The sequence below is a fragment of the Aethalodelphis obliquidens genome, unplaced genomic scaffold (assembly GCF_003676395.1).
Source record: "Aethalodelphis obliquidens isolate GAN/ISIS:26980383/991018 unplaced genomic scaffold, ASM367639v1 scaffold20, whole genome shotgun sequence".
NCBI lineage: Eukaryota > Metazoa > Chordata > Mammalia > Artiodactyla > Delphinidae > Aethalodelphis > Aethalodelphis obliquidens.
In genome coordinates, this window is record NW_020837964.1 from 11,751,203 (window position 1) to 11,776,728 (window position 25,526).

Sequence of the window (25,526 nt, forward strand, 5' to 3'; positions counted from 1 at the left end):
CTTCATTAATTGCTCTAGTTGCATTAACTTTTAAAGGCCACTGGGGTCCCATTAAGTTACAATTATCTTATGACTCCATCTGAGATGCTATCCCCAGGGAGTAGTTTGTATGTTAAAAGAACTTGGGGTGACAAAAGAGAGAAAGCATTACATTTAGCTGCAAGTTAACTCAAAAAGAATAAGCTCTGCAATAATAACCATAAAATCCATTTATTTAAAGCATCATAAAATTTGACTGAAGTACTCTTAATAGGCTAGCCACACTCTTTTAAAAATGTGGCCCTTTTTTGCAGCTTGATGAATCACAGTGCTTGTGAGGCCCAGGTTTGCTCCCAATTAGATGGGCTGGTTAATATCGTGAGAAAAGAACAAACAACTCTGGAACTTCTGCATCTTGACTCTGGTGCCTATCTTGAAAAATGCATATCATTAAACTTGGAACAGTAGAGAAAGACAGTGCATATTTCAGCAAAATAACTGCTTGAAAGAGATCTGACTATTGGAGAAAAGAAATGCACATATTTAAACAACAACAGCAAAGATCTGAAGGCACGACAGTAAGTAAAATACATTCAGTGTAACAGAATGTGCCTTTAGCTCCCATGAAGCTACACCTCTGGAGGATTCATATTTCTTTCAAATATTTCCATATACATCTTCCCTCTCTAAAAAAATATACTCCCTCCAACTCACAGTATAACTTTAACATCACACCACCTCAAAACGCAATTTACACAAACACATGGAGGCTAAACAATACACTACTTAATAACCAAGTGATCACTGGAGAAATCAAAGAGGAAATCCAAAAATATCTAGAAACAAATGACAATGGAGACACGATGACCCAAAACCGATGGGATGCAGCAAAAGCAGTTCTAAGAAGAAAGTTTATAGCTATACAATCCTACCTTAAGAAACAGGAAACATATCAAATAAACAGCCTAAACTTACACCTAAAGCAATTAGAGAAAGAAGAACAAAAAAATCCCAAAGTTAGCAGAAGGAAAGAAATCATAAAATCAGATCAGAAATAAATGAAAAAGAAATGAAGGAAACAATAGCAAAGATCAATAAAACTAAAAGCTGATTCTTTGAGAAGATAAACAAAATTGACAAACCATTAGCCAAACTCATCAAGGAAAAAAGGGAGAAGACTCAAATCAATAGAATTAGAAATGAAAAAGGTGAAGTAACATGAAGTAACAACTGAAACTGCAGAAATACAAAGGATCATGAGAGATCACTACAAGCAACACTACGCCAAGGAAGAAATGGACAAATTCTTAGAAATGCACAACCTTCCGAGACTGTACCAGGAAGAAATAGAAAATATAAACAGACCCATCACAAGAACTGAAATTGAAACTAATTAAAAATCTTCCAACAAACAAAAGCCCAGGACCAGTGGCTTCACAGGTGAATTCTATCAAACATTTAGAAGAAGAGCTAACACCTATCCTTCTCAAACTCCCAAAATATAGCAGAGGGAGGAACACTCCTAAACTCATTCTACAAGGCCAACATCACCCTGATACCGAAACCAGATAAAGATGTCACAAAGAAAGAAAACTACAGGCCAATATCCCTGATGAACATAGATGCAAAAATCCTCAACAAAATCCTAGCAAACAGAACCCAACAGCACATTAAAAGGATCATACACTATGATCAAGTGGGGTTTATCCCAGGAATGCAAGGATTCTTCAATATATGCAAATCAATCAACGTGACACAGCATATTAACATATTTAAGGAGAAAAACCATATGATCATCTCAATAGATGCAGAGAAAGGTTTTGACAAAATTCAACACCCATTTATGATTAAAACCCTGCAGAAAGTAGGCATAGAGGGAACTTTCCTCAACATAATAAAGGCCATATATGACAAACCCACAGCAACATCATCCTCAATGGTGAAAAACTGAAACCATTTCCACTAAGATCAGGAACAAGACAAGGTTGCTCACTCTCACCACTATTGTTCAACATAGTTTTGGAAGTTTTAGCCACAGCAATCAGAGAAGAAAAAGAAATAAAAGGAATCCAAATCAGAAAAGAAGAAGTAAAGATGTCACTGTTTGCAGATGACATGACCCTATACATAGAGAATCCTGAAGATGCTACCAGAAAACTACTAGAGCTAATCAATGAATTTGGTAAAGTAACAGGATACAAAATTAATGCACAGAAATCTCTTCCATTCCTATACACTAATGATGAAAAATCTCCAAGTGAAATTAAGAAAACACTCCCTTTTACCATTGCAACCGAAGAATAAAATATCTAGGATAAACCTACCTAAGGAGACAAAAGACCTGTATGCAGAAAATTATAAGACACTGATGAAAGAAATGAAAGATGATACAAATGGAGAGATATACCAGGTTCTTGGATTGGAAAAATCAACATTGTGAAAACGACTCTACTACCCAAAGCAATCTACAGATTCAATGCAATCCCTATCAAACTACCACTGGCATGTTTCACAGAACTAGAACAAAAAATTTCACAATTTGTATGGAAACACAAAAGACCCTGAATAGCCAAAGCAATCTTGAGAAAGAAAAATGGAGCTGGAGGAATCAGGCAACCTGACTTCAGACTATACTACAAAGCTACAGTAACCAAGACAGTATGGTACTGGCATAAAAACAGAAATATAGATCAATGGAACAGGATAGAAAGCCCAGAGATAAACCCAGGCACATATGGTCACCTTATCTTTGATAAAGGAGGCAAGAATATACAGTGGACAAAAGACAGCCTCTTCAATAAGTGGTGCTGGGAAAATTGGACAGGTACATGTAAAAGTATGAAATTAGAACACTCCCTAACACCATATGCAAAAATAAACTCAAAATGGATTAAAGACCTAAATGTAAGGCCAGACACCATTAAACTGTTAGAGGAAAACATAGGCAGAACACTCTATGACATAAATCACAGCAAGATCCTTTTGGACCCACCTCCTAGAGAAATGGAAATAAAAACAAAATAAACAAATGGGACCTAATGAAACTTAAAAGCTTTTGCACAGCAAAGGAAACCATAAACCAGACAAAAATACAACCCTCAGAAGTGGAGAAAATATTTGCAAATGAAGCAACTGACAAAGGATTAATCTCCAAAACATACAAGCAACTCATGTAGCTCAATATCAAAAAGAAACAAACAACCCAATCCAAAAATGGACAGAAGACCTAAACAGACATTTCTCCAAAGAAGATATACAGATTGCCAACAAACACATGAAAGAATGCTCAACATCATTAATCATTAGAGAAATGCAAATCAAGACTACAATGAGATATCATCTCACACCGGTCAGAATGGCCATCATCAAAAAATCTACAAACAATAAATTCTGGAGAGGGTATAGAGAAAAGAGAACCCTCTTGCACTGTTGGTGGGAATGTAAACTGATACAGACACCATGGAGAACAGTATGGAGGTTCCTTAAAAAACTAAAAATAGAACTACCATATGATCCAGCAATCCCACTGCTGGGCATATACCCTGAGAAAACCATAATTTAAAAACAGTCATGTACTAAAATGTTCATTGCAGCTCTTTCTACAGTAGCCAGGACATGGAAGCAACCTAAGTGTCCATCAACAGATGAATGGATAAAGAAGATGTGTCACATATATACAATGGAATATTACTCAGCCATAGAAAGGAACAAAACTGAGTTATTTGTAGTGAGGTGGATGGACCTAGAGACTGTCATACAGAGTGAAGTAAGTCAGAAAGAGAAAAACAAATAATGTATGCCAACACATGTATATGCAATCTAAAAGAGAAAAAAAATGATCAGAAGAACCTAGGGCCAAGACAGGAATAAAGATGCAGACCTACTAGAGAATGGACTTGAGGATACGGGGAGGGGGAAGGGTAAGCTGGGACAAAGTGAGAGAGTGGCATGGACATACATATACTACCAAACGTAAAATAGATAGCCATTGGGAAGCAGCCACATAGCACAGGGAGATCAGCTCAGTGCTTTGTGACCACCTAGAGGGGTGGGATAGGGAGGGTGGGAGGGAGGGAGATGCAAGAAGGAAGAGATATGGGGACATATGTATATGTATAACTGATTCACTTTGTTATAAAGCAGAAACTAACACACCATTTTAAAGCAATTATACTCCTAATAAAGATGTTTAAAACAATTGTAAAATTTAAATAGTAATATATTTTATATTTATAATTAAACAACTATCCATGTGTCAAGATTTCCACTGAGGGCTTCCCTGGTGGCACAGTGGTTGAGAGTCTGCCTGCCGATGCAGGGGACACAGGTTCGTGACCCGGTCTGGGAAGATCCCACATGCCGCAGAGTGGCTGGGCCCGTGAGACATGGCCACTGAGCCAGCGTGTCCGGAGCCTGTGCTCCACAACTAGAGAGGCCACAACAGTGAGAGGCCCGCGTACCGCAAAAAAAAAAAAAAAAAAGATTTCCACTGAGAATGAGGATGTTCCTTAGCCCAGTAACTAGGAATTTCAAAGAGGAAGGACACCCAGGCAGACAGGGTTTGACCTCATATGTTCATCAGCTTTATATTTCAGGAATTATAGAAGCTAAAGAGTTTCATATTAGTATGCATTTAGGATATCCATCTTCAGTTTACATTATGCAAATGCATGTTAAAGAGAGTGAGGGCAGGTTTTATAGAAGTATACTCTGAAGAAAGACGTAAATCAAGGTATTAAAGTAATATTTGCAAAATGTCACTGCTAGTAGAAAATCCTAGGAATTTCAGCTCAGATATGAATTCAGAGAAGACATTTGTCAGTGGATTATCTGCAAAGATCAGTAGTCTGGTTCTCATTATGGGCTTGAGTGAGTCACAGGGAAATGTTCGCTACAGCATCAGGATATAGCCATTGCTATGCTCTAAAGAGGGCCCTCACCCATTCATGCTGGTACCTCAATCTCAGACTTCCACCTTCCCAGACTGTGAGAAATGTTTCTGATTTTTTTAAGCAACCCAGACTGTGGTATTTTGCTATAGCAGCACAAACAGACTAAGACAGCCACTATAAACGTTAGCATCACCATCTACCTGAGATCTGCCCACTCAAGATAGGACCATGTATTAGAAACAGTAAATTTTCTCTGACAAACTAATGCCTTCAAATGCTTCCACTGACTTAGATCCTTCTGATGAGTTAGATTTTAGTTATTTTGACTCAGTGCAAAATGGAGTTGACACGGCACAACACAATAATGCTAATTAAAATCATAATTATTACCAGAATATGTGTAAACAATCTTACATGCAGACTCTCTTCTGAGTTGTTTTATCTGTGTTTATTAGGTTATACTTTCTCTTTAAGAAAGTGATCGTTAACTGGAAATAGACGGACTTCTTGTTTCTCTGCATTAGTTTGTCATCGAAATTGAAGTTTTAAAGAGAAATTGTGGCTATTATTTTAGAGATCTGTTCAAGTTGAACACAGACGACTTCCAGAAACCGTCTGCTTGCATATTTCCCTTTATGGTTCTCCCTCTCTTCCCACCAACCAACCTGATCCGTTTAACAGGACCCAGCCTCAACCTTCAGGACAAAGAGTCTCATTACACTTGCAACGGCTAATCCCAAACTTTCCTGTTCTGCGGTAGCTGTGATCACCACTTCTAGAGTGTGTCTGTCTGTAAGTGTCCTCCATTAAGTTATCTTTACCCATTGAAAAACCTAAACTTCTATCTTTGAATAATTTCTAGGTTATTGTCACCTTGTCTCTTATCTTCTCAGACTGTGAACAATTCCCCCTCCATCTATATGTGTTTCCCCTGAGCTTTCTTCTTTGTACCTGATGATTGCCTTGCTGGAGGGAGGCGGATGGAAAGGAATCATGTATTCTTCACCCTTTAAAAAGTAAAGCAACTCAGATTTAAGATGTCACACTGTTTTATTGGAAAGTATAAAAAGAAACTGTTTTACAGTGTCATTACAATGACACAGTGCAAGGGCTGGCTCTAAAAAATACCTCTGCCTTGAGAGACCAAATAGTTTAAGGTAGAAACTATCAAACGATCTCATGCTAAACTGTTTGTCCATCAATGGAGAACAGAATTGTTTTCTCTAATGGAGCATCTTGTCTTGTTATACATTTATTGAATATTGAAATCACCACTGTGGAAACTAATACTGAGGGGAAAATTCATGTGTCATTTGATAATCTAGTTAAGGACACATGTTCCAGATTGAACAAAGTTTAATCTCAACAGTGAGAGACAAAAACATTATTGAAAGATTTTATCTCTATGCTAAGGGTTTAGCTGCCCCCAAATGCAAAAAATTAATAAAATATGTTTTACTTACTTCTGTTTTACTTAATAATTACTCTCTTGGACTGACCAATCAAAAATCCAAACAAAAACTCTTAATTCCCAATAGTTTTTACCTAAAAAAAAAAGACATTTTCTTGGCTTTTTTTTTAACACTACCTTGATTCATCATATACAACTAGATCCTTAGAAACACCTTTTATACATGTGTCTTTACATAGTGTATACCATGCACTGAAGTGTGGTAAACACATTCTTTCACTGAAATAACACAGCACTTATTCACATAGATAACCAGCATTCTAAAAGCAAAAATAGACAAGTGAGAGTACATCAAACTAAAAAGTTTCTGGACAACAAGGAAACAATCAACAGACTGAAACAACCTAAAAAATGGGGAAAATATCTGCAAACAATATATCTGATACGGGGTTAACTTCTAAAATATACAAGAAAGTCCTACAACAACACAGCAAAAACAGAAAAAAAAACTTAAGTGGACAGACGACCTCAATAGACATTTCTCCAAAGAAGACACAGAAATGGCCAACAAGTATATGAAAAGATGTTCAACATTAATCATCTCACACTCGATAGGATGGCTATTATCAAAATTGGAACCCTTGTACACTGTTGGTAGGAATGTAAAATTGTGCAGCCACTATGTAAAATAGCATGGAGGGTCCTCAAAAAATTTAAAAAAGAACTACGGTATGATCTGGCACTCCCACTTACTGAAAGAATTGAAATCAGGATCTCAAGGAAGTATCTTCACTCCCATGTTCACAGCAGCATTGTTCACAATAGCCAAGATTGGGAAACAACCTAAATGTCCATCAATGGACGAGTGGATAAAGAAAATGTGGTATATACACACAATGGAATATGTTTTAGCCTTAAAAAACAAGTGAATCCTGGGCTTCCCTGGTGGCACAGTGGTTGAGAGTCTGCCTGCCAATGCAGGGAACACGGGTTCGAGCCCTGGTCTGGGAAGATCCCACATGCCGTGGAGCGACTAGGCCCGTGAGCCACAACTACTGAGCCTGCGCGTCTGGAGCTTGTGCTCCGCAACGAGAGGCCGCAACAGTGAGAGGCCCGCGCACCGCGATGAAGAGTGGCCCCCGCTCGCCGCAACTAGAGAAAGCCCACGCACAGAAAAGACCCAGCACAGCCAAAAATAAATAAATAAATGAAATTAAAAAAAAAAAAAAAAGTGAATCCTGCTATATGTGACAACGTAGATGAACCTGGAAGACATTATGCTAAGTGAAATAAGCCAGTCGCAGAAGGACAAATACTGCGTGATTCCACTCATATGAGGTATGTAGAAGAGTTAAACTCATAAAAACAGAGAGAAAAGGGATGTTTGCTAGAGGCTGGAGGGAGGGGGAAGTCACTATTCAACAAAATGAATACATTTAGTTATACAAAATGAATACATTCTAGAGATCTGTTGTACAACATTGTGTATAGTTAACAATACTATAGTTAACAATACTGTATTACACTCTTAAGAATTTGTTAAGAGGGTAGAACTCATATTGTGTTCATACCACAATAAAAAATTTTCACTTTTATTTAAATTTTTTAAAATGTTTCTAAGAATGCTCGTTGTATATATGAATAAGGACAGTGTTAGTTCAGTGAAAAAATGTGTTCAACATGTTGCAGTGCATGGAATAATAGACATTTCTGAAGCAATATGAAAAATGAAGATAGTTTTTTTTATTGACATTTTCATGGTCAATAATCAGGGAACATGATATTCTTAGAATCCAAACTGGATCACTGCTAGAAATTCTTCGGTGGTTTCTAATGCACTCAGAACAAAATTCATCTTTCTACCATGGTTTATGTTTTTTGCATTATGTGGGTTCAAGTCACTTTTCCAGCTTCCTCTGTTGGGCCTACTCCATCCCACCCCACCCAAGCACACAGTGCCCTTATGACACTACTCCTCTCTCAGCTGCTTCCAGATATCAAGCTCTTCTTCCACCTCCAGGCACTGGCACATGCTGTTCCCTTTGCCTGGAGTGCTTCCCCTCTCCACTCTTCCAAAGGATTGGCACTTTTCTCTGAGCCCTTAATTAATCTGTCCATAGCTTTTAAAATTTGTATTTAACTTTACTTTTTAATTTTATCTTATCTTATTTAATCTCTTATATCTTATATGTGCCCCTGATACACAAGTACAGGAGCTCTGTGTGTTCCCAATTATTTCAACACCACCCAGGACAGTATGTGTAGGCACACAAGATACATATAAAGAATGAATTAATTAATTATTTTAGGGAAATTTTTAAGGGTGAGTCTTATTCTTTTCCTCAGTATATAAACTCACAAGACCATGTGTAAAATTGTATGTTCTAATAAGTATTCAGTTTCCATCCATAAAAACCAATAACCACGTACTGTTCTTTTCCATAAAATAAACATGCAATCCCCTCTTTCCTTCCTCCTCCTCCATCTCCTCTTTCTTCTTCCACTTCTTCTTTGAGCAGCAGGAAAATCTTAAAGTTTGTGAAGGGAAACAATCATTTCATGAGCATGTGATAGGCATATTTACATTACATATCACTTTATTCCACAAATGAGGTTTTTTCTACAGTCTGTCCCATAATAGCAGGTTTTGCCTAATGCCAAATATTTGGATCACGATCCTCACAATGGGGACTAGATAGAGGCGTGAAGGAGATTGTGCAAATCAGTCCTTAACACTAGCAGCACAAAGGAGTGTGCTTGCTCATTGATTTGATAGAGAGCCAATAATTATCCTAAGGTAGGTCAGGTCTGTAATCAGAAATCAGAAATTTTATCTTTAGAAATCTTCAATTCAGTCTTCTAAACTTCAAATGGCATTCTACTTCAGCAAACTACTTCAGTGAAGCTAAAGAATGTTTTTACATTGATCTAAAAAGATGTATCCTAGCTTATAAGCCCTATTCAAAGCTGTATCTTTTTTATTCCAGACTACTAGACACTTTAGTAGATTCCTTTTAATAATAAGTGCTTAATTACACAGCTAATAACTTAATAAATTTCTGTAACAATATTTAAGTTAAAATAGGTGAACCAAATTAATTCTTTTTCTCCAACCCACAACCTCAGTCTCCCCTGTCTCAGAAACCATTGTTATCCCTTATCCCTGCGATGTGTGTCCTACAAGACATTCTATACTATTTAGGAATGCACACATCATCCTATACTAAAACAGAATTCATTTGTCCATTTTAATGCAATACTTTGCATATTTTCACCTTGCTTTTCTCCTATCATAATATATCTTGCAAATCAGTCTGCAACAAATGTCATATTTGTAACTCTTCCTAGTCATAGCAATATGGTTGCTCCTTAATTACTTTTTTATGCCCTACTGCTGGGCATACAAGTTAATATCAGAAAGAAGAATGGCAGTGTCATAAAGCATGCATATTTAAAACTTAAATGCTACCAAACTTCCCTCCATAGTGTCTATACCAATTAATAACCCCACTAGGATTCAAAATATCTGATATATACCTTTACCCTACTTGATATTAGCAGTATGTTTTAAATTGTCATTCTATATAAAAATTTGTCATCCTATTTAGGGAAAATTTTTCAATTAATTTTTATTATAAAATATATGACTGAAATATATATTTACTATACATATGTATTTACTGAACTTCAGTGTTTCATCTTTTGTGAACTGTCTTTTTCTATTCTTTGTCCATTTTTATTGTGTTATGGATATTCTTCTTAAATTTTTGAAATGTTTCTTTTTGGAAATTCTAGATGTTACTCTTTTATCTGTTAACACAGTAAAGGATATCTCCCCCACCCTCTGCTGTCACTTACATTTAACTCTGTTGACCACATTTTCATATATTATTTATCTTAACAGAATCAAATTTACCAGTGGTTCTTCTCATAAAGGAACGTGCCAAATTCTATTTAAAAATCTATTAGGTGTTTTGTTGGGACCACACTGAAATTATCCTTTAATTTATAGATATATAATGCATCTTCAAAATACTGAGTCTTCAATTCAGGCAAAATGGCATATCTTTACATTATTTGGCATGTTTCTATGTCCTTCAGCAATTTTTTTAAATCACAACAATGTCTATGTGACTTTGTACAATAAAAAAAATACAATATATGAATACAGGTAAGTGCAGAATGGTTATTTTTTTTCTTCAAGAGGCTATGATTCTCATTTTTAGTAAAAATAGACATGAGCTGCACATACAGAGGAAACAGCTTGGTCAATAGCTTCATAATTTTGACTCCAAATGACCAATAGGTGCATTCTTTTCTGATCTTTCATAAAGTCTGAAAAGATAGCTAAAGGAAAACTTTACTCTCTGGTTCCAACTATCTGAAATATGTTATAGTCTACTGTAGTACAGCCAATATATGGGAAAATGCCTATATTAAACATTATTTCAAAAATGAAGCAGTAATGATCATCTTCCTGTTAAAGAGGTCACTGCATGAGAATAATATATTTTTTATAAATTCAAAATGATAAAATGCTGTTATAAAAACCCTCTGGGTACATTTTATGCATATAAATGCTTCCTTTATTGTGTATATTTTTAAACAGTAGAAGTCTCAAAAAAATAGACGCAACTGTTGCAGACTAAACTACATTATTTTATATATTGCAATGAATAGAATATTTGAATTGTAATTATCCTACAAAATATCAAATTACATCATAGTAGGGAACTACATCCCAATTAAAATATTCTCGTATATTTCTGTTTTGGAATATCATGTAAACAACCAATTACCCAAAACACACAAGTTTAAGTTATAGAGTAAAGTGTGCTTTTGCATTAAATTGAAGACAGTAATTTAATTAAAAAAATAAAAAGAAAGGAAAAGTAGAAATGGTATTTTGAGTGTCACTTTCTAAGTTCACAACACCAGAAAATTCAAGGTTTCTATTTTCCTTATGAACAACATCAAAAGCAATAACATCAATAAATTCAGCCCTAAAAAAGAAAAAAGAAAGAAATCTTGCCACATGTGATTACACAGATGGACCTGAAAGACATTATGCTAAGTGAGATAAGTCCATCACAGAAGGACAAACACCGCATGATTCCACTTATATGAGATATATAAAATAGTTATAGAAACAGAGAGCATAATTGTGGTTGCCAGGGACTGATTGGAAGAGAAAATGAGGTTTCTGTTCAACAGGTATAAAATTTTAGTTAGGCAATATGGATAAATTCTGAAGATCTGCTGCTATACAACCTTCTGCCTATAGTTAACAATACTGCATTGTGCACTTAAAAATTAGTTAAGAGGATAGATCTCAAGCTAGGTGTTCTTACTACGATTTTTAAAAAAACAATGATTACAAATTTTAAAGGTGCAGATCTTCCTCAACTAATGATGAGGTTACATCCCAATAAACCTCTCATAAGTTGAAAATATTTTAAGTCTAAAACACATTAAATACACCTAACATACCAAACATCAAAGCTTAGCCTAGCCTACATTAAACATGCTGAGAACACTTACATTAGCCTACCGTTAGGCAGAATCATGTAATACAAAGGCTATTTTATAATAAAGTATTGAATGTCTCATGTAATTTACTGAATACTGTACTAAAAATGAAAAACAGAATGGTTGTCTGGGTACAGAATAGTTGTAAGTGTATCACATGTTCACCCTCATGATTGTGTGACTGACTAGGAGCTGTGGCCCGCAGCTGCCTCTGCCCAGTATCACAAGAGAGGATCAGACTGCACATCACTATCTCAGAAAAAGATCAAAATTCAAAACTGCAAGTACCATTTCTACTAACTGCTGCCACTTTAACACAATCCTAAAGTCAAAAGTTCGCTAAGTCCAACCACGGTAAGTCAGGGACCATCTGACATAATAACCTATTTTTTAACCCATTAGATAAGCACAAACTTTACAAGGCAATAACACTCATAGCTAATGAGGATAAGTCATCCTCCGACTTTGTTTACTTGAGTGTGAGCTGCTACAAACTGAGGGAATTAATCTAGAAATATGTATTAAAATGTAAAATATGCCCATTTTTAAACTAGCAATACTACTTTGGGGATTCTTATTGTGATTTTAAAAAACACATATATAAGATAAATGTATAAAGGTGTTTGTTACCACATTGTTTGTCATAGTAAAACTACAGAACTTTTTTAAAAAAGTCTTGAGATTCACTGTGATTAGATTGCCTTGGGTTGTATTTTTATTCCTTTATCAAGACATCATTTATCTTGAGATCAGCTTCTCAAGAAACAGATAATCTGGGGGCCAGTATAGATGCCTAGAGAAAAAGTCTGGGTACCATTAGAAAGTGAAGACACGGTTGGATAGACAAACAACAAATACACAACAACAGCACCAACTGGCCCTTTGAAAACAGTAAGAGCAGAGGGAAAGCACTACGTATACTATAGCTGAGCCCTGAGAATCTGACAGGATCTTTTCAGTGGAGAGCTTAGAAATGCTTTCTCTCGGGGAGCCCAGTAGATATCTGCAGAATAATGGAAAAGTGGGAAGGACATTCAACTTTATTAAGTAACTCCTATGTACCTAAATATTTAACATACATTTTTCAACTTAATATATGAAAAACTCTATGCAGATATTACTATTAGGTCCTCCATTAAAATTATTAGATTGAGAAACTTAAGTTTGGAGATCTGGCCTAAGGTCACATGGCTTGCTAAGGGCAGAGCTGAGATTTAGAAGTTGTGAGGCAGGTCAAGGGAGGGGGAGACTTCGGGGTAATTCCACTTGCTGCATGAGTCCAGATCACAAGCACTGCTCCTGCACATCAGGCATGGCTATGCCTTCTACAATGCACAGCTTTCCTGAAACAACAAGCTCACACAGAACAGCACTGGCAATGTGGAATTTATTACATATCTAGACAGGGAGATGAGGAGAGAATATTCACAGAAAATAATTTGAAATCCCCTCAGGTAATTCTCCAAATCCCCTTCAGCCAAGTGTCCAAAAGCCTTCCTCTCTCCTTTTTTTCCATCTGAGCTCTATTTCATTAGCTCCACCTGGCTTCCTCCAGGATTTCCTCACTGAAAACCATATTTCTTTACAATTATTCATGCAAAATGGCATCCCTCCATCTGGGAGACCTGGGTATGGGTGGATCTCAGCCCTAGAAGCTCAGGCTCTGCCTCTGAGGATCCTAGCCGAAGCCACTCTGAACATAGGAACAGCTCTCCTACAAGGAACTCTCATGCTAGCTGGCAGGAAAATAAACCTGTCTCTATAGGTTGCTTTCATGCTATGTTCTCTAAAGAGAAATTTTACAAGAAACATTGTGACCTTAGAAGGGCGTGGAGGGGACCTGAATGTGAAGGAGGGGTATAGCAATTATTGAAAACCAGTCTCTTCTCCTAGACCATAACAAAGACATAAAAATAAAACAAGGGCTTCCCTGGTGGCGCAGTGGTTGAGAGTCCGCCTGCCGATGCAGGGGACACGGGTTCGTGCCCCGGTCCGGGAAGATCCCACATGCCGGGGAGCGGCTGGGCTCGTGAGCCATGGCCGCTAAGCCTGCGCGTCCGGAGCCTGTGCTCCGCAATGGGGGAGGCCACAACAGTGAGAGGCCCGCGTACCGCAAAAAAAAATAAAATAAAATAAAACAAAACATCTCAAAACCCCATGTGAGACAGAAAAGTTAAACCCGCCACAATGGGGCTGTTAAAATTGGTTCATTATTTCACCTAGGATAAGCTTTACTGTTCAAGTATTTCAGTCAGTATTTCAGCTTTTTCCCACTAGATTGTTTCAGGTATCTTTTATAGAAAAATTATTAAATGCAAAACAATCCAATGTCTGAGTGGAACAACTAATCCCATGAAAGTTACAGTCCACTTTTATGGTAAGTCAGGCTCACTAAGAGATAATTCCAAAATGGATACTGAGGGTAGAAAGCACTCAGCAAATTTTAGCAACTACTACTATTATCCTTAGTAGCATTATTCTTATTGTCCTTAGCCTTCATATTGCAGATTTAATACTTTAGTGGTGCTTTGACGTGCTAGGATATAGACTAATAATATGTAAGTATTATAATCACTCCTACAAGTGAAAAGTAATATAGTTTTGGAAATTTTAGAGGCATTTCTTAATCATTTGATAAATGTTTACAGACATGATATGTCTTCTGTGTGTATGTATAATAAGTTTTATTTTTCCCTGCTGGTAAGGCTTCTTCAAAAAGCAGGCCTCTGGGGCTTCCCTGGTGGCACAGTGGTTGAGAGTCCGCCTGCCGATGCAGGGGACACAGGTTTGTGCCCCGGTCCGGGAAGATCCCACATGCCGCGGAGCGGCTGGGCCCGTGAGCCATGGCCGCTGAGCCTGCGCGTCCGGAGCCTGTGCTCCGCAACGGGAGAGGCCACAACAGTGAGAGGCCCGCGTACCGCAAAAAAAAAAAAAAAAAGCAGGCCTCTGGTTCTCATAACCAACAACGAATGACATCTGCCTTCTACTGACTTCTATGGACTTCTATATGTACGATGATATGTGTTCTAATTTACAACACAGATAATTCACAGATAACCCCAAACTGGCCACATCCCTCCCAAACTCCATTTTCCCCCAAAGGAGGAGGAATAGTGCTATATATCGGTTAGCTTCAAGGAAATTATGAACTACAGTCCTACAATATGGAGCTTTCATCATTCTGGCAGAATGGGAGATAAAGACTCAGAGTTCAAATAGCGATGACCTCTTGTGGCATTCTTCCTTCAATGTGGGAGAAAGACAAAGTTTTCTCTTGAGTGTTTGAGAAACAGAAAGTAGGCCAATGTGCCTGGAGAACAGAATAATGGGAAGAGTGAAAAGAAAGAAAAGATGTAGATAAGAGCTAGATCATCTAAAGCTTGGAATGGGAAGTGCTTAAATGGTTTTAAGCAAGAGAGTAATATAATGTAAGACTATCTTTAGAAAACTCTCTCTGGCTGCTGGTTGAAAACTAAGTTGCAGGAAAGCAAGATTGGAGAGTATTCAGAAGACTGGTACAGTGGTCCAGGTGATTGACAATGGTGGCTTAGACTAGAGTTATTATACATAAGATGGTAAAAGTTATATCTTAAATTTATTTTGAAGATTGTGATGTCTGAGCTTACTGTTAATAATCAAGGATGATTTGTAAGTGTTTGTACCAAGCAACAGATGAATGATGGTACCATTTGCTAAGATAGGGCAGACACAGTGATTGAGAATGTCAGTTTGGAGGAGGGCAACGCAGTAGTTCATTGTGAGCAATATGAAATACAGCATATCTATATAAAGACTCCCTAACCTACAGATGGGATTGGGTGAGATAATCTACAAAAAGTGAGTAGATGAGAGGAACCCTGAGGACAGAGACTAGAAGTCCTCCAAAGCTCAGACTGGATGAGTAAGAGCAGATTAAGAAGGAGCAGCAGGTGAAATAGGAAGAAAACTACTAGGTGAGTGTGATGTTACAGAAGTCATTCAGAATAGGGTTTCAAGGGGGAAGATGAAGTCATCTATGTAGGACCTTGAACAGATTCATTACAGTGAGAACTCAAAACTGACTACACATTTTGTCAAGACTTAATTTACTAATGATCTTAAAAAGATGATTTTATTGTATTTGTGGGGGGTAGAGAGCTTGATAAGAGTGGGCTAATCAATGTACAATCAGAGTCCACTGGATCCAATTTTCACTTTTAAGTTCCTCTTTTGAACAGTTCTGTTTGTGAAGATTAACATTTCATTACTTTTAGTCTTAGAGATTTTCCAAAAATAAACAAAAAGTTCATGTTTAATAGAATAAACCCATTCCATTTTAATTACCGTACTGAATTTGACCTTTTATAAATCTAAGGTATATGATGGGATCTTAGTGATCTTATGTTTCCTATATCTAGGAACATTTTGATACTTCATAATCCTAGAATTTATTTCTTTACTATTTATCAATTATTCCCATGTATGCTAAGAAAAAGAATAAAATAGAAAGATGGGAGAATATTAAACTCACCTAAAAGGATAATGCGATAGTAAAATAAATTATCATCCAATTTTTTATTCTGTTACCCAAAGTACTACATCATCTTTCAAAAAGGTACTTTTTAGAAAACTGGACAATCTCTGTAGCCTGTTTTTACTTTTCATTGAACACAGCTGAGAATTCAGATTTTTTTTTCTTGCCTATAATGGCAAAGAAAATATACAAGACATTTCACAATTATTAGAAAGATGAGTACAAAGGAACAGCAGCACTCTGGACACTAATGATGATGAAATTGATCATATAAGTGAAATATATCATATATGAATCTTCAGATGATGTAGATGATTTTCTCAAACTCAAGAATCATTGTGTGAACAATATACTTCTAAGGACAAAAAGAAATACAGTATTTTCATCCAATTAGTTATTTAATAAGGAAGAACGCCATCATACAATTTTTTATGACAAAAACCGGACCATGCCTTTTTGCTAAGAGAACATATGACAATATTCTTTAGTCCTTAATAAGGTGCAGGTATCAGAAATTACTTGATATAGAGAGGTTTGCTATGTTTAACACTTATTACAATTTTGAATAGTAATTTTCACTATCCCTTTCTTCTTCTTTAAATTATTTGCAAAAAACTAATAAATATTTTAAATAGATGATAGCCCATTAGACCCCAATGATAAATGACGATGACTGTTTTTCCTGGTATACTAAGAGTTAAGAAGAAATGTGAGATGAGTAAATGAAGACTATATGTTTTAAGCAATATTTTTAGGACTATTGCTGTCAGGAGGAGCAGAGAAATGGGCAGTAGCTGGAGAGAGATGTGTGTTTAAGGGATATTAAAGTGGATGCTGTTACTCAACAAACAATGCTGGGTGATACTAGAACTCAGCATTGGGAAAAAGCCTGTACTTTGACCTAGCAAGGCCTCTTGACTATTATAATACAAATGTAGGCTTAAGTGGCCATGGGGTAATGGCCCTCAATCCTAGCTGCTGAGGCTCAAGGGGAACACCTATGGGAATCAAGGCCCTCCAAGCTTAAGGAAATTCTCTGGGAAATTACTATAATTTACATCAATATGCTATGATTGCTCTTGCCCCCAGAACAGGTCAAAATCAAATCCTGGGATATAGTTAGTAGGAATAGAAACTACTCTAAACACCACTGTGTCCTCCCCATAGGCGGGAGTTAAGCCCTACTATGTAACAACACAAAATGGAAACCAGTCTCAGTACAAGCCTGTGCAATGAGGTTGTCCTCAATTAACTGGGAACCCAGACATAAATGAGTCATGGCCAATTGTAATGGTGCTTGTTTTTAATAATATCTTGTATACAGGCAATGGTAGATTCTGTTGGGAAGGAAAAGCAGACACCTTACTGATTCTTACATATTCTTACTGATTTGCTCTGTAATGAAACTGAATGATGTCATGATCATACCATTATGGTATAATAGTGGTGGTGTTGGTAAGACTCAACTACCTCAGGTATCAATAAATATATCTTATGATAATACTGACCTCAGTGGTCAAATGTATTGGGAGAATGAGTTAAAGCTTCCTCAGTATGTAATACTCATGGAAAATGACTGGCCTGAGGAAGAACTGCATCAAGCTAACCATTAGCTGATTTCTGCACTAAATAGTTCTGTACAAGCTCATCATAAGGTACAAACAGCAGTCTATCAAGGGGTGGGGGGAGAATAATTAAATTGTACAAGAATGTAAAAATGTCTGTAATGCTTTTGTAAGACAAATTAGTTCTTTCTTTAAATCTATCCCTATCTCAAACAGGCTTCTCCAGACCTTAGGCACATTCACGTTGGTACTACTGCTACACCTGTTCTATAAATACTACACCAAATGTAAAAGCTCTGAAAGATAAGATCATTCTGCTGTAAGGGGTCCATGGCCTGAGACTAGAGGGTGGACTATGACATAATAGGAAATATATATTTGGTCTCTGTCCCTGGCTCCAGACACATTTTGTACAGAGCTCTTAAATCCTTTGGAATTTTCTGGGTGACAGGACCATCCTTTGTTCTAATAAGGCAATTCTTGATGGGCTTCTGAGTGGGGGCTGGTCACCAGAAAGATCAAGCATGATTAGAAGCTTGGAACTTTCAGCTCCATTCCCCATCCTACCAGGAGGGAAGAGGTGCCAGAGACTGAGCTAATAAGCAATCATGCCTACATGAGGAAGCCCCCATTAAAATCCCTCAACCAGGATGCTAGGAGAATTTTGGGTTGGTGAACACACCCATGTGCCAGGAGGGTGGAGCACCCCGACTCCACAGGACAGAAGTTCCTTTACTCAGGACCCTTCCAGACCTTGCCCTATGTACCTTTCTCTGGCTGTTCATCTGTATCCTTTTTTATATCATTTCTAATAAAACAGTAAATGTAAATAAATGTTTCCCTGAGTTCTGTGAGCCATTATAGCAAATTATGAAGCCTGAGGCAGGGATTGTGGGAACCCATGATTTATAGCTGGGTGGTGAGAAGTACAGATACAACCTGGGACTTGTGACTGGCATCTGAAGTGGGGACACTCTTGTGGGACTTAGTCCTTAATCTGCACGGTCTGCAGTAACTCAAGCTTGTTATTGTCATAACTGAATTGTGGGACACCCAACTGGTGTCCAGAGAGTGGAAGAATCAGTTGGTGTGGGGGAAAAAATCCATCACATGTGGTGTCACAGCGCTACGAGTATAGGAAAATGTTTTTTTCCTTTAGGTAGATAGACATTCCCATGGATTTATAAATAGGGAGAAGAGGTAGTGCTTGTCTGATTGCATCTCCCTTCTCTAGGAATTATGAAGCAATCCACATAAAGGAAGTTATTAAAGGTCACACAGCTAATCAGTGGTTGAGAAGACTTGAAAGTAAACCTGATTGCATAGTTCAGATGCTTAACTACTGTACCATGAAGGCAACTACTTATCTTACAGTAATCCAGTCACCTATGCTCAAGGTTTCCTTCATATTTTTGTTATAGCACTCACCATATTGTTTTGTGACTTATTTGTTTATTGTGTTTTTAAACTAGATCTCAGTTCCCTCTGTGGCAAGCAACGTGCCTGTCAAATGGATGTGCTTATCCAATATTTGGTGAATGAAGTCAAGGAAGGAAGGGAAGGAGAGAAAAGCAAGAAGCAGGGATAAAGAGAAAGGAGAGAGGCAAAGATGGATAAAGGATATAAATAAATACATGGTCCTGATTCTGCCATGGACTGGCTTGTAACTGGGGAGAGAGAGATAGATGATAGATAGATAGATAGATAGATAGATAGATAGATAGATAGATAGATGATAGAAAGATATAAATGTTCCATGTGTCCTAGTTTCAGCATAAGTTGAATGTTTTGTACCAAGTCAACAGTTTTCAAACTCTATTTTTCTGTGAAAAATTTCTTTAGATAATACCTGATCCAGACTGTAAACAAATGAATTATTTAAATGCTGTTGTGGTTGATAAGGTATGAGGAAAATCTAGTCATTTCCCTCTGCCCTCAGCTCACCAGAGTGACTCTGTAGAGCCACATATCTCTAGAATTCTGACAAGAGCATTGGGGAAACACTGAATAAGGTGGGTTCCATCTTTAAAGATTGGTCAAATCCCCACAGATGAGTTTGGCAAACCTCAGAGTTATGGGGAGAGGAGGTGTTTCTTCTGTAAACTGTTCATTTCTCCAGGCCCAACACTATCAACGCTTTCCTGAATGATACATTATTTTAAAGGGCAACAAAAAGAAATGACACGGCGAGCCCCAACTAAGGAGCCCACATGCTGCAACTAAGATCTAGTGCAACTAAGTAAATAAATATTTTTTTAGAAGTTCATAAGCCATGTGATTATATTTTTCAGAGAATATAAAGTATGCTATACTTGATTATTACTGTTATTGGGGTTTTTACCTTTTTGTTTATTTCCATATTCCTATATGTTTTCTATATACAGATAACTTTATGAGTAAATAAAATTTCACAACAGGGGATATGGGGAAATATGTATACATACAGCTGATTCACTTTGTTGTACTGCAGAAACTAACACAACATTGTAAAGCAGCTATACTCCAATAAAGATATTTAAAAAAAGATGCGTGCACCCAAAAAAAATAAAGATAAATAAAATTTATCATTCTTTACTCTTTAAAAATGAGAAAATAAAGAGCAATTTTTCATTATCTTTCCTTTTTTTCTGTTATCAGTTTTTACTCTGTTAAGAGTTCTGAGTATAACTTTCTGTTAAAGCATCAAATCAAACTAATTACTCAGAGACAGTTTAAAGATAAACTGAATAATTCCAAAGATAAAAAGCACACCCACATTCTCTCAAGAAACCTCTGTTGATCAGATTTGGACTGACTCTTAGCAATAACAAAACAACATCCTGAAACAGCAACAGACAAGAGTATAAAAGAGAGCAGGTCATTCATGGTAGGGCCTTCCTGTGAGGCCACTCTCAATTTACTTCCAAAGCTTTAGGCAACAATAAACCTCTTTCTCCCCACATTTGCAGTAGCATTAGCTCCAAGTCCCCATCACAATAGGATGCTCTTACAACCATAAATTCTTTTCATTAAAAAGCTCTGATTCTGCTCTGTGGGGGAACACACTGTAGATATAAGCTCAGTTCTCAATTCTCTCTCAAAAGAAATATAGCAGGTTCCAAGGGCTTTTCCTGGAATCATTAGCTGAATAGTTACAAAATCTGCTCTATTCACCATCTTAAGATATAGGTAAAAAGCAAATAGTATTCATGATAAACCTCTACTTATGGGTGAGACACAGGACCATGACTGGCAGTGATGTGTGATTTTGTTGAGGTATATACCATTCAAGTACAAAGGAATGGGTCATTCTCCATCCATCACTGGACCCATAAGTTGTCATATGAAGTGATTAAAAGTTTGTTACTTCATCTGAAAAATGACTCCATGGGAAGAGAGAGAACCAAAATAAACATTTTGAAGCAGCTATTTGTGAAGTAAAGATTATATAGAGGCGGGCTTCCCTGGTGGCACAGTGGTTGAGAGTCCACCTGCCGACGCAGGGGACACGGGTTCGTGCCCCGGTCTGGGAAGATCCCACATGCCGCAGAGCGGCTGGGCCCGTGAGCCATGGCCGCTGAGCCTGCGCGTCCGGAGCCTATGCGCCGCAACAGGAGAGAGGCCGCAACAGTGAGAGGCCCGCGTACCGCAAAAAAAAAAAAAAAAAAGACATGCTTGGAACCGAGAAGCATAAAAATACAGACTCGCCAAAGAGAGGGAAGAACTTTTTAGGCAGAGTTTAGAACATCAAGATGTGGAGCTGTAAAATTATGTCATCTATATAAAGACATAGTTTGTTGTGGCAGGAAAAATATGCATTGACTTCAGATACACAGACCTGGTTCAAATCCTGACTTTCCAAATCTTACACTGTGACTACTTTCTGAACTGTGACTATATACAAGTCAATAACTACGTTTTTTAATGGAATTTCATCTTTCATGTGACATACTTGCGGCATGAGAGAAGACGGGTGGAAAACAGATTCAAAATTTTTGCAGCTTTACAAAATGCCTGTCCACTAACCCGAAGCAAATGTGATCTTTATTTTTTAAATCTATTGGGAAAGTGACCTTTTCTAATGAAGTAAATACATTTAAAAGTAATTTAAAGATATCAATTCCTTCAAATGCCTCTCCCCACTTTATACACAAATCTTGGAATTTTCCTTGCTTGACACAGTATCAGTACTAACTTCCTCCCCTAGATTAGTTTAGAAAGCTATGAAAAAAGTGTGAAAATTATAATAATACATTTAGTTTTAATTTACTATTCAGTGATCAGATACATAGTGCAAACATAGGGTGATATGCAACTACACGATTGATAAGAAAATGCTAAAAAAATAGGTCTGTCTTTAATTTAAATAAAATCAAAACTGAGCCTTGGCTACTTTGTTCATTTTTTTTAAATCCTACTGCTTTGTTTCACCAAAAGAAATGTAATTACAAAATGTTGATTGAAACATTAATGTTGATCTAACCATTAAAAAATAATGCATTTTCTATCGCTAGCACAGTGATCTAAACCATCTTTAAATTATTCTGCCCTCCCCATTATTTTCTGAAGTATTTACGTTACAAGTGTCTCAATGAATCCTTATCATGCCATTGCCCTATAGTTGAAGACAAGTATTTCAGGCTTGAATCCATTTCCAATTAGTGAAACAGAGACAGTGAGCAAGATTGAGGATAGTTTTGTGCGATGAGTATTTAGAACCATTTAATGGACAGTGGCTGTTTACAGAAGTTGTTGATCTCAGTGTAGGATGGTAGTTGTTCTGAGCTGATTTTCCAGGGAGTTCAGGAAAGTTTGTTTTCTAATAGATATATTAACAATACACCCAACTTTCTATAAAGGAGCTAGAGTCCAGCTTAGAAACAGCACTGTCCTTTGCTTACCACGCAGCTAATTTGTCTACAACTTCGTGGACAAACATTGTTGAGAGAGGATGCAATGTGCTGACCTCTCCCTAATCTAGTTCTCAATTGACCTATTCCTGCAAAACTTTCCATAATGCACTGCTCTCCACATCCTCTCTGTGATCAGTAACTTTCTTCAACCTTGAAATATTTATAGAGTGTTTTTAACCTGCTTTCTCTTACTGAAACCCAGCTCCTCCCTGGGACTCCTCTGCAACACTCTCTACCAGGAACTGGTTTTTGTCACATGCTCTGCATAGCTCAGTCCAGTCCAGTCTTCATTCAGGTGTCCTCCTAGCTGCCCAGACTTTTTTCACCCCACACTTTGCTTTCCTCTCGTTCCTAGCATTCATCTTTGCAGCTACAGCATCCTCTCTATTCCCACCACACCCTCCTCTCATTGCACTTCCTTGCTAATCTCCTAGACATTCTTCATTAACTAAAGAAGGAAGGTCCTAACTCAGGCAGAGTCTTCTTCATTCCCCCAACTTCTTGCCAATATTCCCAATGACTATAGGTGTCCACATTGATGGGCTAACATCTTACTTTTGGTACTTTGATCTCCTTCTCCCCGAACTTCCATCTCCCACACTACCTCCTCGCATCTTGTCTTCACCAGACTTGACACCATTTCTGAAAAGTGGATTTTAAGCATCCAGTTTCTGATCACACCAGTTCACTTGCTCAAGTATGCCTCCACCACTGGCCCATCCCACGAGCACCTGAGACCTCCAGTCCATTGACGTGGCATTCCCACTGCCATTAGTCCCACCCTAACACTGCTCCTTGGTCCGTCATTTTAATCACTCCTTTAAAATGCCCTTGACTTGATTCCCTTCACTCTCTTTCACTCTCCCTGGGAATAATCACAGCTTATTTGCTGAACCTTAATATCAATCCACACAGCACCTCAACCAACAACCCAGCTGATTGCATTCCCTTTACAGTCATGATTGCAAGCTGCAAACTGGCACTTGTTACTTCTCACTAATCCTATTATTTTCTAGTAAGCTTACTTTCCCACCCCTGAGAGGAATATTTCATACATTTTCCTATCCGGCAAAACCCTTTCACTTTTCCTCCTCACAACTGATTTTTCTTGCCTCATATTTCCTTGAGAAAATGAAAGTAAACGTACATGAGTATACTGATTTTTCACCAACAAATTTATATACCTATCCTTGAATACGTTTCCTTCTTCCTTCCTGTCACAAGGCAGTAAGTACCCCATACCCCCACAGAATTCTTAATACCTCCCCCTACTTAGTACCTAGATTCCACCTCCTGGACCCAACCTAAACCCTTTACTCATGTGGTTATTCACTCCCTATCTTTCTTTAAACTGGATTATTTATTTCAGCAAACTCATGTAACTTTCTATTACCTAAAAAGAAATAAGGGACTTCCCTGGCAGTCCAGTGGTTAAGATTTCACCATCCAATGCAGGGGGTGCAGGTTTGATCCCTGGTCAGGGAGCTAAGATCTTACATGCCTCATGGCCAAAAAACCAAAATGTAAAACAGAAGCAATACTGTAACAAATTCAATGAAGACTTTAAAGATGGTCCACATCAAAAAAAAAATCTTAAAGAAAAAATGAAACTAAACTAAAATAGCATAATATAAAATTATATATACACATATATATAACACACATATACTCATACTCCTATAGCTTATGCCTCATTTTTTTGTTCCCCTTTACAACAAGACACCTCAATAGAGTTATCTCTAGAACTTCCCCAATTCCTAACCTCTAATCCACCCCAGTCAAGCTTGAATCCCCACTTCTCAACAGACACCACTCTTGTTAGGATCATCAGTGACCTAACTGCCAAACCCAACCTAACAAGCAACAAGTGTTACTGGAAATCTTCTCATGCCTTAGTTGCCAAGTTGACCATTCACAGTGATCCTCCAAAGAATAGGGAATGGACAACAGTACAGAGTCACAAGTTACTCTGCAACAGAGTTGAGACAGACAGTGGCTCAGAGTCAGAGAAAGAGTTAGGAGGAAGTAAATAGAAAATGGAGGTCAACACAAGGCCCCAGTCAAAGCCAGGAACATGGTCAGGAAGACATAAAGGTAAAGAGTGGGCCAAAGACAAGCAGGTTTGCAATGATAACAAGACTAAATCCACTGACTGGTTCTGCAGAGTCCAGGGGCACACTGGACATGGACATAGAAGTCAGTTGCCATTAAGGTATAAGAATACATATATTTGTGACCTTTTGAAAGGATACAATCTTTTATAAATTTATCAACTCTTCTGTAATAATTACTTGCTATATTTATATAAAATTCTATGTTTATAAAAGTGCTTCTTTTCAAACACACATACAAGTTAGGTCACTGCAAGTACAGTATTGAAAAAAATGAACTTTGGTGCACTTGTATCTCTATATATAAATGGAATGTTTTGGATAAATAAATACAGTTCTATCTACTGTTTGTGAAAATGTAGCAGTCTCTACACTGGCACTGTTGTGTTTTGTGTCAAGCCCATCTGTTGTAATTATCCAAATGTCTATTTTTATTATTCAATTTCCCAATAACATGTGTCTGCCTTCCTTGTCCCATTAACTTTCTATTCTTTTATGTGCTTCCTATAAAATAATCAGCTCTATTCACTATATTCCACTGGCAAAAAATATTTTAGGAAAGAAGAGGATATGAACAAAGGGCAACTTTACATAGTGCTGATAATTTGATACACAACACCTATTTACCCTATAA